General features: G+C 46.6%; 1 pseudogene; it reads right to left on the bottom strand.

Annotated features, from left to right (window-relative positions):
- Positions 8959–10703, bottom strand: LOC102168778 (annotated as a pseudogene).

The raw sequence follows: 11015 nt of genomic DNA, 5'->3' as shown, positions 1-11015 counted from the left end.
GTAGAAATTAACACAACATTGTAAATCAACTATTGCTGTTGTTCAGTCACTCAGTTGTGTCCGCTCTTTGTGACCCCGTGGACTGCAGCACGCCAGGCTTCCCTGTTTCACCATCTCTCAGAGTTTGCTCAAACTCATGTACATTGAGTCGCTGATGCCATCCAACCATCTCATCCTCTGTCGTCCCCTCCTCCTCCTGCCTTCAATCTTTCCCAGCATCAGAGTCTTTTCCAATGAGTTGGTTCTTCTCATCAGGTGGCCAAAATATTGTACCTTCAGCTTCAGCATCAGTCCTTCCAATGAATATTTAGGGTTCATTTCCTAAAGGATTTTCCTAAAGGATTGACTGGTTTGATCTTGCTGTCTAAGGGACCTCAAGGGTCTTCTCCAGCACATTTTGAAGGCATCAGTTTTTTGGCACTCAGCTGACACATCCGTACATGACTACAGAAAAAACCATAACTTTGACTATATTTCAATCCAAAAAAAAAAAAAACCACAAAACTATTTTCACATTCTTGACTTTGAAATTGTGTCTCCCTTGCCATGGCTTGAATCTAGTAACATATTCCTGATTCAGTTCATGAGTAGTGCATCACTGGAATTTAGTTTTATCTCTTAGATCCATGTTAGCAAAACACAGGCCATAGGCCCAATCTGACTCACTTTTGTTTTTATAAGTAAAGTTTTACTGAAACTCCACCATGATTATTTACTTTCATATTCTCTATGGCTTCTTCCTTGCTACAACAGCTGAGCTGAGTAGTTGTGACAGTTGTGACAGAGACTATATGGCTCACAGTACTGAAGACATTTTTACTGCAAGGCCTTTTACAGAAAGAGTTTGCCAAGCCCTGACTCAGATTAAGTATGGGTCCTTCCCTCTCCCATTGCCACCATGGTTATGCTTCAGTCTCTCAGACTCGGAAGGACAACTTAAAGAGCCTGGTAGATGCATCCAACAGCAACAGCTCATGAATGTACACAGAAATACCTGATGATTTTTTTGATGATAGTTTTGATTTACCCAATGATTTAGTTCAAAGAAACTCAATATTCTTTGAACATTATATCTCATTCTTTCTGACAGTTTTTATCAGCAAAAAATAATGGGGATAACCAATACATTAAAAACATGATTTTAATCATGTAAGATACTATCAGTTCCCTAGTGCTTTCTCCCACTGTCAGTGTTTTGAAAATTAATTGCTCATTTGTGCATAACACTGTACAATGCAATCTAAAAAGACATGCATTTGTCTTCTGAGAGCTTACACAATCTAAGGCAGACAAGGATGGCAGAAAAACATTGCTCCTCAGGTAAGATGCCAAACAATCGGTAGACAAACAAATAATCCGTAGTGTGATGCACTCACAAAACTTGAGTTCAGATTTAATGGGAAGCCAATAAACAAATGTTCATAAAGTGACCCAACTCTCCTAACAAACTCTTCAGTTATTTGATGGACGGTTTCTTGGAGATGAAGTTGCAGATGGAGCGATCAAGGTGACCTCAGAAATAATTCTAGCAATATGGCTTGAAAGAAAGTGAAAGTGAAAATGTTAATTGCTCAGTCATGTCTGACTCTTTGTGACCCCATGGACTGTAGCCCACAAGAGCTCCAGGCCTGCCTCCCTCTTAGGCCCCCAAATGTTTACAGGACACACCTATGCAGTCTTGACCCCACCAAAGTAAAAGTCGCTCAGTCATGTCCAACTCTACAACTCCACGGATATAGCCTACCAGGCTCCTCTGTCCATCGGATTCTCCTGGCAAGAATACTGAAGTGGGTTGCCATTCTCTTCTTCAGGGGATCTTCCCAACCCAGGTATCAAACCTGGGTCTCCTGCACTACAGGCAGACTCTTTATCATCTGACTACCAGGGAAGCCTAGTAATATGGCTTACTTACACTTAAAAGGGATAATCTGATGTAAGCATGGGCAGAGAAATTCACCCAGGAAGACTGAGAGTCAAAAGCATGCTAACACCCACCACCGGAAAAAAAGACCAGGCTCTACACATGGGATGGAAAACACGGTTCCTGAGGGTGCCTCCCCCACCCCCAACCCCGCCAAGTGTCTAATCTCACATGGCAACTGCCTCCAACTGACCACAGCCTCTTCCAGGCCAGGCACAGATACAGTCTTAAATTCTTTTCATCTCAGAACTCTAAGGAGACTTCATACTGACAAATGATCAGAAGCAGTCTTTAAATTTAAAAAGGAAAGATATCATCTCTACTTTAAGTCTTTGTTCACTGGACAATGAGAGACAAATAATCAGTTGCCCTGTTCTCTCTCCCCCAACCCAAGAAAGAAAGAAAAGAAAGAAAGTGAAGTCGGTCAGTCATGTCCGACTCTTTGCAACCCCATGGACTGTAGCCTATCAGGCTTCTCCATCCAAGGGATTCTCCAGGCAGGAATACTGGAGTGGGTTGTCATTTCCTTCCCCAGGAGATCTTCCAAACCCAGGTTTTGAACCCGGGTCTCCTACACTGTAGGCAGACACTTTACCATTTGAGCCACCAGGGAAAGGGTTGACCAATAATAAATGGTAACTATACAGAGTCCTTAGACACCAACTCAGAAGGCACATCATAGGGATTATGGGTCCCCAGAGGATAAAGGGGCTGCTAATCAGAGTGAAACCCAGTGCTGTTGAGAGAGTCACTTCCTAGGCAGGCTGATAAGAAGTCTAGGGGTCCCCAAGGAGAGAGGGGTCTGGAATTCTCAAGGAGGAATAAAGGACAAACTTTTTTTCACTCTACATTCCTTAGGATTATATAACAGTAATATATCCTGCCTGAAGACAGTCTCTGGATTAAACCTTCCACTAATCCTGTTATCTTAAAATGTAAATTATGGGAGTAGGTCTGGTGAGGTCTTTACAACCTCCAGACATTCTTTTGATTCATTGGAGAGTACTCATTTTGCAGATGAGTACAAAAGAAACTCAGAAAAGCTAAGTGACTTGTCCCTGGTCACAGACCTAACTGAAGAATTCAGAATTAATGGAACATTACTCAGCCATAAAAAAGAATGAAATCATGCCACTGGCAGCAACATGAATGGACCCAGAAATGAGCATACTTAGTGAAGTCAGTCAGGCAGAGAAAGAGAAATATCACAAGATATCACTTATATGTGGAATCTATCCAGAGAGATGATATGGGGTGGGAGCTGGGAGGGGGGGTTCAGGATTGGGAACTCATGTACACCCGTGGCTGATTCTTGTCAATGTATAGCAAAACCAATACAGTATTGTAAAGCAAAATACAGTAAAAATAAAAATTAAAAAAAAATAAAATAAAAAGTGATACAAATGAACTTATTTAAAAAATGAACTAGACATAGAAAATAAAGTTCTGGTTACCAAGGAAAAGTGGGGAGGAATTTTTTAAAGTCAGTGTTAAAACCCAGGTCTGTCTCAGTGTCCAGCCCATCATGTTTCTCCAACCCCAGAAAAAGTTAGTTCTAGTGGAATTCTATGAATCTCATATTTATAATAGCATATTTATAATGTATTTTAAACACTTATAAACCAGATATTTTCTGCCTCTTAAATCTTTGCAAAATTTTTAGGAGATAGATACCATTATTATTATTTTTATTTTACAAAAGACAAAGAGAGACATGGAAAGACAGAAAAAACATCCCCAAAGTTGCACAGCTAGTAAGAGAAAAAGCAGAATTTAAACCTGGCCATCTGACTCCAGTGTCCTTGGGTCACCCACCAGAAGCTGGGGTAAAGGAATGGGGGTTGCATAGAGCCCCTTCAAATAAATAATGAATCAAAATTGCTCTTGAGTTTGTAACTTGAAATCTCAGAGGTACAAGATGGTGCCATCCACTGGGGTGAAGAAACTGGAATTATGGAAGAACTGTGGATGGAGATGAAATAAGTACTTTTGCCCAGGTAATTTTGAGTAGATGATAAAAATAGTGTTACGTTTCATATTAAGGTGGTGTTTAATATTTTCAAAGGATTTCTCCTATGTTACAAAATTTCTATTTTATATGATCATATACATGATTCATACCTGACTGGGTTAAGCCAGTCATTTAGGAGTGGCCAGAAAAAAAAAAAAAAAAAAAGGAGTGGCCAGGAGACAGGCAAAAGAAGAGGGTGACAGAGAATGAGACGGTTAGAAGGCATCACTGACTCCATGGACATGAATCTGAGAAAACTCCAGGCGGTGGTGAAGGACAGAGGAGCATATATGCTGTAGCCCAAGGTGTCGCAGAGAGTCAGACACGACTTCGCGACTGAATAACAACCAGGAGATACGGGCATCACGGAAGCACGATCAATAGGCAAACCCAGAGGAGCAGATCTGGGGAGTGATGGATGTCCCTCCAACCACGGGACAGCAGATGGGACAGAGGAGCCCCCCTCCGGCTGGTGGGGGAGGCAGCTGCTAGAAGACATTTCGCCTGCGCCTGGAATATCCACTGATAAACAACATTCTCCATAAATATTCAGAAGCAGTTCTCACTTATTCCTTCAAAGGCTTTCTTCCAAGACAAGTCTGGGGTTGTTCCCCTCCCAAGCCTGTACCTTCATCACCACAAAGGAATACCAGTTGGGAGCTGCAACTGAACTTGCCCTAGGCCGCCCTTCAAGCTGCTCTGGAACCTGGTTTCTTTGTTGCAGAGACTCTGAGTGGGTGGCCCTCTGTCTGGCCTCTGACACTTCAGTGGAACAAAGGCGGCGACACCCCATGAGAAGCTGCGTTGCCACTGGCTCCCTCGGTTCAGCATCAGTGTGTTCTCCTTCTCTCTCAGAGATTCCTTACTCTGGGGCTACAAACTGTCTCCTCCTCTTCTTGCCCTCCTCGGGGTGGGGGCCTCAAGCCCAGGACTCTCCCCCTAACAACTGCTGCTCCTCCTCTGCACTGGGACTGGTCTTCTCACCCTCACTTTATGGCCCTTCAGCGCTAGCCCTTCCCTTAGACTCACAGGCCCCAGCTTAACCCATCCTTTGGTCCAGAAAGATAACAGACACCTCAGCTTCACCCAGATCCTACCATCCTGAGAGCTGGAGAAAGACCTCCATCGCGTTTACCGTGAGACCTGACTCAGAGCAGTCCAGTGACTCGCTGCCCTATCACCAGAGCTACAATGGCCCAGACAGCCCGGCTCCTGCTCTGTCAGCTGCTGGACCAAGGCCCACTTCCCCTTAAGGATGGCAGTAAATACGTTCTCATCCTTATTCAGGACCACACCCTCTCTAGGAGCAAACAGCTTGACCTGCTTGAGCAGTGGCATCTGGTAAGATCTCTCTATGTGCACATCCACAGCACAAATCCATTATCAAGCATTGCTGGCAAAGAAGCACCAGTGCCTTCTGAGTACAAAACGCTGTGCCCTGCTTCTGCTGAGTCACCCATGACGAATGAGACAGGCTTCTCGGGTCTGGTTTCGAAGATGAAGTCACCAAGTGGTTAGAGGCATCTCTGGCTCTGGTTGTCTCTGGTCTCCGTGCCATACCAAGTTCAGGCACTTACTCCAACTGCACAGGAGCAGCTGCCTGCTCACTGGGCGGTCCATCCGCCCAGTCCCAGTCCTTCGCAGCTGTTCAGATGAAGACGGACTGAAATGGGAGACAGGCTGGTCCCAAGGTCCCTGCTGATGGGAAGAGTAGGGATCAACCTGGGGTCACCTTTCAGAACTAGTGTTTCAGAGGAAATTGCCAAATAATGAGCTTCCTATTAGATTAGAAAAGGGATATGTGTATGCATGCTCAGCTGCTAAGCCATGTTCAATTCTTTGTGAAACCATGGACTATAGCCCTCCAGAGACAGACTATAGCCTGTCCATGAGATTTCCCAGCAAGAATAATGGAGTGGGTTGCCATTTCCTTCTCCAAGGGATCTTCCCGATCCAGAAATCAAACACATCTCCTGCACTGGCAGGTGGGTTCCTTACCCCTGAGCCACCTGCGAAGTCCATAGGAAAGGGATGGGAAGTCTCAAAATATGGAAGTTGAGGGTTAGGGGAATCTTCAAAGAGAAGATTATAATAAGACAAAAATCATTGTCTTTGAGGTGAGTGACCACGACTTGGTGTGGCCACTGATTTACTCTGAAAACTAGGTAAAGTAGCCACAAAGTGTACCTTCTGCTGAAAGGCCTAGAGGCTAACTTACAAAAAAAAAAAAAAATTACCATTCTACTGTAAATTATATTGAAGAGAAAATAGACCCTAGCCTTAACCACTCTCTTTCCACACTCCCAGGGACCCCACCACTCACACACACTCCCACCACATGTCCAGAAAAGCCCCTGGATCCTCAGCTGAAGTGTGGAGGAGAGCAAACAGCAGAATGGATGAGCAGGTACCCAAAGGAATCAGGACAAAACCAGTATCTGGGAACCAAATCAAACAGGTCCAGCACCTCCTGCATCTTAAATCACCCCAGCATTTAGGTTAACATCAGCCAGCACACTGGGACCTTGTTGAGTTGAAACAAAAATCAATGTGTTTTGCAGAACATTTTCCAGAAAACAATGAATCTGTAACAACAATCACTCATGGGAAAGATGATGAGGGGACGTGAGAAGTCTTTGGCTCTGCAGAGAGAAACCAAACGAACATGGAATTAGTCTCACGTTTAATATTTACGAGAAGCTGAAGAAACTAAACTTGCTTATTCTTTATAAAACAGTACTCCAGTATATGGGGCATGATAGATAGTCCCATATAAATCCCGGAAAGTAAACAATGCTGAAGAAAGAAAAGACTCCCTCTACCAATACTGGCTTTAAGACAAGAAAACGGCTGAGGCAGACAAAAGATTCTCCCTGCAGAACCACTCGTATTCCTGCTTCTTCCACTAAAACCAAACAAGGCTGTCGGTCACAGGGGTAGGTGTGTGGCTCCCCATCCAGGAAATCAGGAGGCCTCGGAGGTCTCAGATCTGCTTTACCCCCGCCCCCGACCAGGCTGATGTTCAGGTAATCAACATCACCCCGACCCAGTAGACACCAGAATGTGAAAGTGAAAGTGTTAGCCATTCAGTCATGTCCGACTCTTTGTGACCCTATGAATAGCAGCCCACCAGACTCCACTGTTCATGGGGTTCTCCTGGTAAGAAAACTGAAGTGAACTGCCATGCCCTTCTCCAGGGGATCATCCTGACCCAGGAATCGAACCTGGGTCTCCCGCACTACAGGCAGATTCTTTAATGTCTGAATACTTCAGAGCAAAACAAACCTTCTAACCTAGTTGGAAAATGGCTATAATCCTGAATCTCTCTCTTCATGGCCCCCAACCTGACCGTCCGTGGTCTATCTTTGGGAACTTTCTGGAACCTCCCCACGATCCAGCATCTAGACGCTAACAGCAGGACTTCCCTGGTGGCTCAGTGGCTGAGAATCCGCTGCCAGGGCAGGGGGCACGGGTTCGGTCCCCGGTCCAGGAAGAGTCCACGTGCCCCAGCGCAGCTGAGTCCGTGTGCCCCAGCTAGTGAGCCCGTGCTCTGCAGTCAGAGAGACCAGCCTGTGCGCCGCAGCGAGAGAGCAGCCGACGCGCTGCAACTGCAGACGCATGTGCAGCAGCGAAGACCCAGCACAGGCAAGAAAAATAAATAAAAAATTAAAAACAGTGAAAAAATAATAATAATAATTGCTAATAGCAGCCACATCTGGGGTCTCCAAGAGCCTGCTTCAGGCTTAAGGCCAGGATGGTTAGGGTGAGTGGTCCCCATGCCTTACCACTTAGTGAATATTAGCATCTCTCCATCCTCTTTCCTCTCCTTGTGGTTCTCAAGCAAGAGGGTTTACTTCAGGGTTACTTCTTCCCAGGCAAAAACCGTCAGTGCCCATCCCCATATCAGCCCTGCAGAGAGATGGTTTCCAAAGCACCCTTTGAAGCAGCGCCTTTCCTTTCTCCCTGAGAAGGCAATACATAGCACTTCAAGAGTGCAGAAAGCTTGGACTTGGCCTCAGAGAAAGCTGGGTTTAAACAAAGCTCTTCCCCTAGTTCCATGGCCATCATGCAGCCAAGCTCCCGAGCCTCAGTTTTTCCACCTACAACACTAAAGTTCAACCACGGACTCTGCGGGGCTTGGAGGGATTGAGGGTAATGTGCACACGGTGCCAGGCATAGCACTGGGCATCTGCTGGGAACTTAATGAAATGTTCAAAGGCGATGCTCACCCTAGGACAGGCAGTAGGTAGGACCCCTGGAGTGAATATTCGTGTCTGTCTCTGCACTCAAGATATGCTCCTTTCAATTCCTGAAATTTCTGTCTACTTTCTATTTTATGCAATAACGATCACCATCCTGCTCTCAGAGCCCACCTGGGTCCAGTCCAGGGGTCACCAGTGCACCCGTATCTCTTGTCTCCATGACAGGACACCCCAGGACCTCAACGACTATGGACCAGCCATAACTACCTTCTCACATGTGCAAAGGACTGGAGTAACACCCAAGACACACTCAGCTGACTTTGGCTTTGGAATTCCTGATCCTGGGACCCCACTGGATTAACATCTTGCCCCAAGAACGGGCAGCCACGGAACACCGAGGTCGAGCAAGACCCCCACCCCCGAAGCAGAGGGCCTGGGGCTCGCTGGGTCCTGCCGGCAAGGCCAGCCCCGTGGCTCTGGCTCCCAGGCCCTCCGCAATGCTGCCGTCAGGGCCAACGCCCTGAACTGTCTCTAAGAGGCCAGGGTATGATGAAGTGCTGACAGCTTCCCCTTGTCTAGACAAGCACAAGGCCAGGCCAACACATACTGAATTTTGAAACATGGTAAGTTTGAGAGTCAGGATATGCACTGATATAAAAACGTCCTCAATGAGAGCGGCTACCGCGCACTGAGCGCGTTTGGGGCGCCATGCACTGTGCTCAAGAGTCTCCACGCCATCTGCAACCATCCCGAAACAAAGGCACTCCCTCGGTTACACATCTGGGGCCGCTCAGGCCCAGAGAAGTAAAACCATTTGCCCTGAGTCACACAGCTAAGAGAAAAGCAGGACGCAAACAGGTCTGCTTTTCCCCCAAAGCCCCGGTATCCTTCAGGGTGCCGTGCCTCCCACGCATATTTAATTCTGACACTGGGGTGGAAATCATCATTCCATTTTGCAAGTGAGGAACCGGAAATGTAGAAAGATCTACACTAGGGTAGAGACAGTATAAAAACCCAGTCACACTGTTTCCCTTTGTCTAAAATGCACGCAAGTGTCCAGACACTAAAAGTAGAAGTCAGCATTTATTTCTTTAAAAAAATAAAGCAATGGGGGGTACTTTCCTGGTGGTCCAGTGGTTAAGACTTTGCCTTCCAATGCAGGGGATGCAGGTTCAATCCTTGCAGGGAAATAAGATCCCACATGCCTTGTGGTCAGAAAACCAAAACATAAAACAGAAACAATATTGTAACAAATTCAAAAAAGACTTTAAAAATGGTCCACATCAAAAAGTCAGAAATAAAAACCAAAAAATGTGAGGCAGTCTTGGGGATGGGTGGAGAGAGAAAATGAGTGAAGACGATTCAGGACTGAAGGTGAGCCAGGCCGCCTGCATGAGGTCTATCAGCTCCACCTTCCCTGGAGACCTTCTCCACCTCCAGGGAAATAGTAACCTGGGCCTGTGTGCTAAGTCCCTTCAGTCGTGTCCGACTCTGGGTGACCCCATGGACTGTAGCCTGCCAGGCTCCTCTTCCTGGAGAATTCCATGGGATTCTCCAGGCAAGAATACAGGAGTGGGTTGCCACTCCCTTTTCCAGGGAATCTTCCCAACTCAGGGATGGAACCCATGTCTTTCACATCTCCATCTCGTGCACTGGCAGGAGGGTTCTCTACCACAAGTGCCACCTGGGAAGCTCAAGTAACCCATGGGTTTCCCCAAAATCAAGTTTGGCCTGTCTTTTTTTTTTTTTAGCATCCAAAATCTTTTCCACAGCAAGGTAGAACCTAGGGTTAGTTTTGTAGCCACAGCTGGCTCCTAGGCATCTGGTGAACTTGAACTGCTAGCCCTCGGAGCTTACACAGTATTTGGTGTGGCTCTTCGGGGTTCATGTACAAAATGCCTTGTACACCTCTCAGCCTTCAAGAGGACCAGAAAGGACAGTGCCAAAGTCCTTGGGGAAGTCCGGAGACAGCTGGTCGAAGGTGAGGACCTTGCCCCCAGCCTTGAGGATGCAACTCTGGCTGCAGCTGCTCACTCACAGGGCACATACCTTCAATTTGGGCTCCTCCTGGACACACACTTGGCCTCCCTGGTGGCCCAGACGATAAAGAATCTGCTTTCAATGCAGGAGACTCAGGTTCAATACCTGATTGGGAAAATTTCCTGGAGAAGGAAATGGCAACCCACTCCAATATGCTTACCTGGAAAATTCCATGGACAGAGAAGCCTGGTGGGCTACTCTGGGGTCGCAAAGAGTCAGACAGGGCTGAGCAACTAACACTCTCATTTTCTGGACACATGCGCATCACTGGTTACCATCCCCACAACTGCAGCTGTTTTGCCTTCCCCTGCAGGAATCTTCATCTTCAGCACGATCCGGGAAAGGGCAGAGGCAGCCAGTTGGTGCCACTCCTGAACAATCTCTTCAGAACAACTTGACTGAAGGTGTAGTTGGTTTGTCTGACCAAAAACCTGCACAGCTTGACCAACAGCCTTAGGTAGACGTCCTGGCTCTTAGGCTTCTTGCCTCAAACTTTCCACTCCTTGCTGTGGCGGACGTCAACTCCCATGACGGTGCCTCCTACTTAGCCAGGTCCAGAAACAGCTTGCCCTCAGTCTTTTTTTTTTAAAGCAGGCCTCACATTCCCAGCTCAACAGTGTGGTGGAATAAGTGTATCTGTCACCTCCCAGCAGGGCTGCCCAACTTCAGATCATCTCCTGTTCTCCTGCCTTCAGGGACTTGAACCCAGATCTTGTGATTTATTTTAATCGTGCAAAGTGCTCTCTTCCCTTGCTTTCTCGTCTGATGAGTTCAACGAGTTTCCTCTCGTCAGCCCAAAAGGTGACCTGTCTCATCTGACAGGAACTGTTGATATTTGGCA

Source organism: Capra hircus, chromosome 22 (assembly GCF_001704415.2).
Source record: "Capra hircus breed San Clemente chromosome 22, ASM170441v1, whole genome shotgun sequence".
NCBI classification, from domain to species: Eukaryota; Metazoa; Chordata; class Mammalia; order Artiodactyla; family Bovidae; genus Capra; species Capra hircus.
The sequence above is the reverse complement of the archived record's forward strand: the minus strand, read 5'-3'. Positions and strand labels throughout refer to the sequence as shown.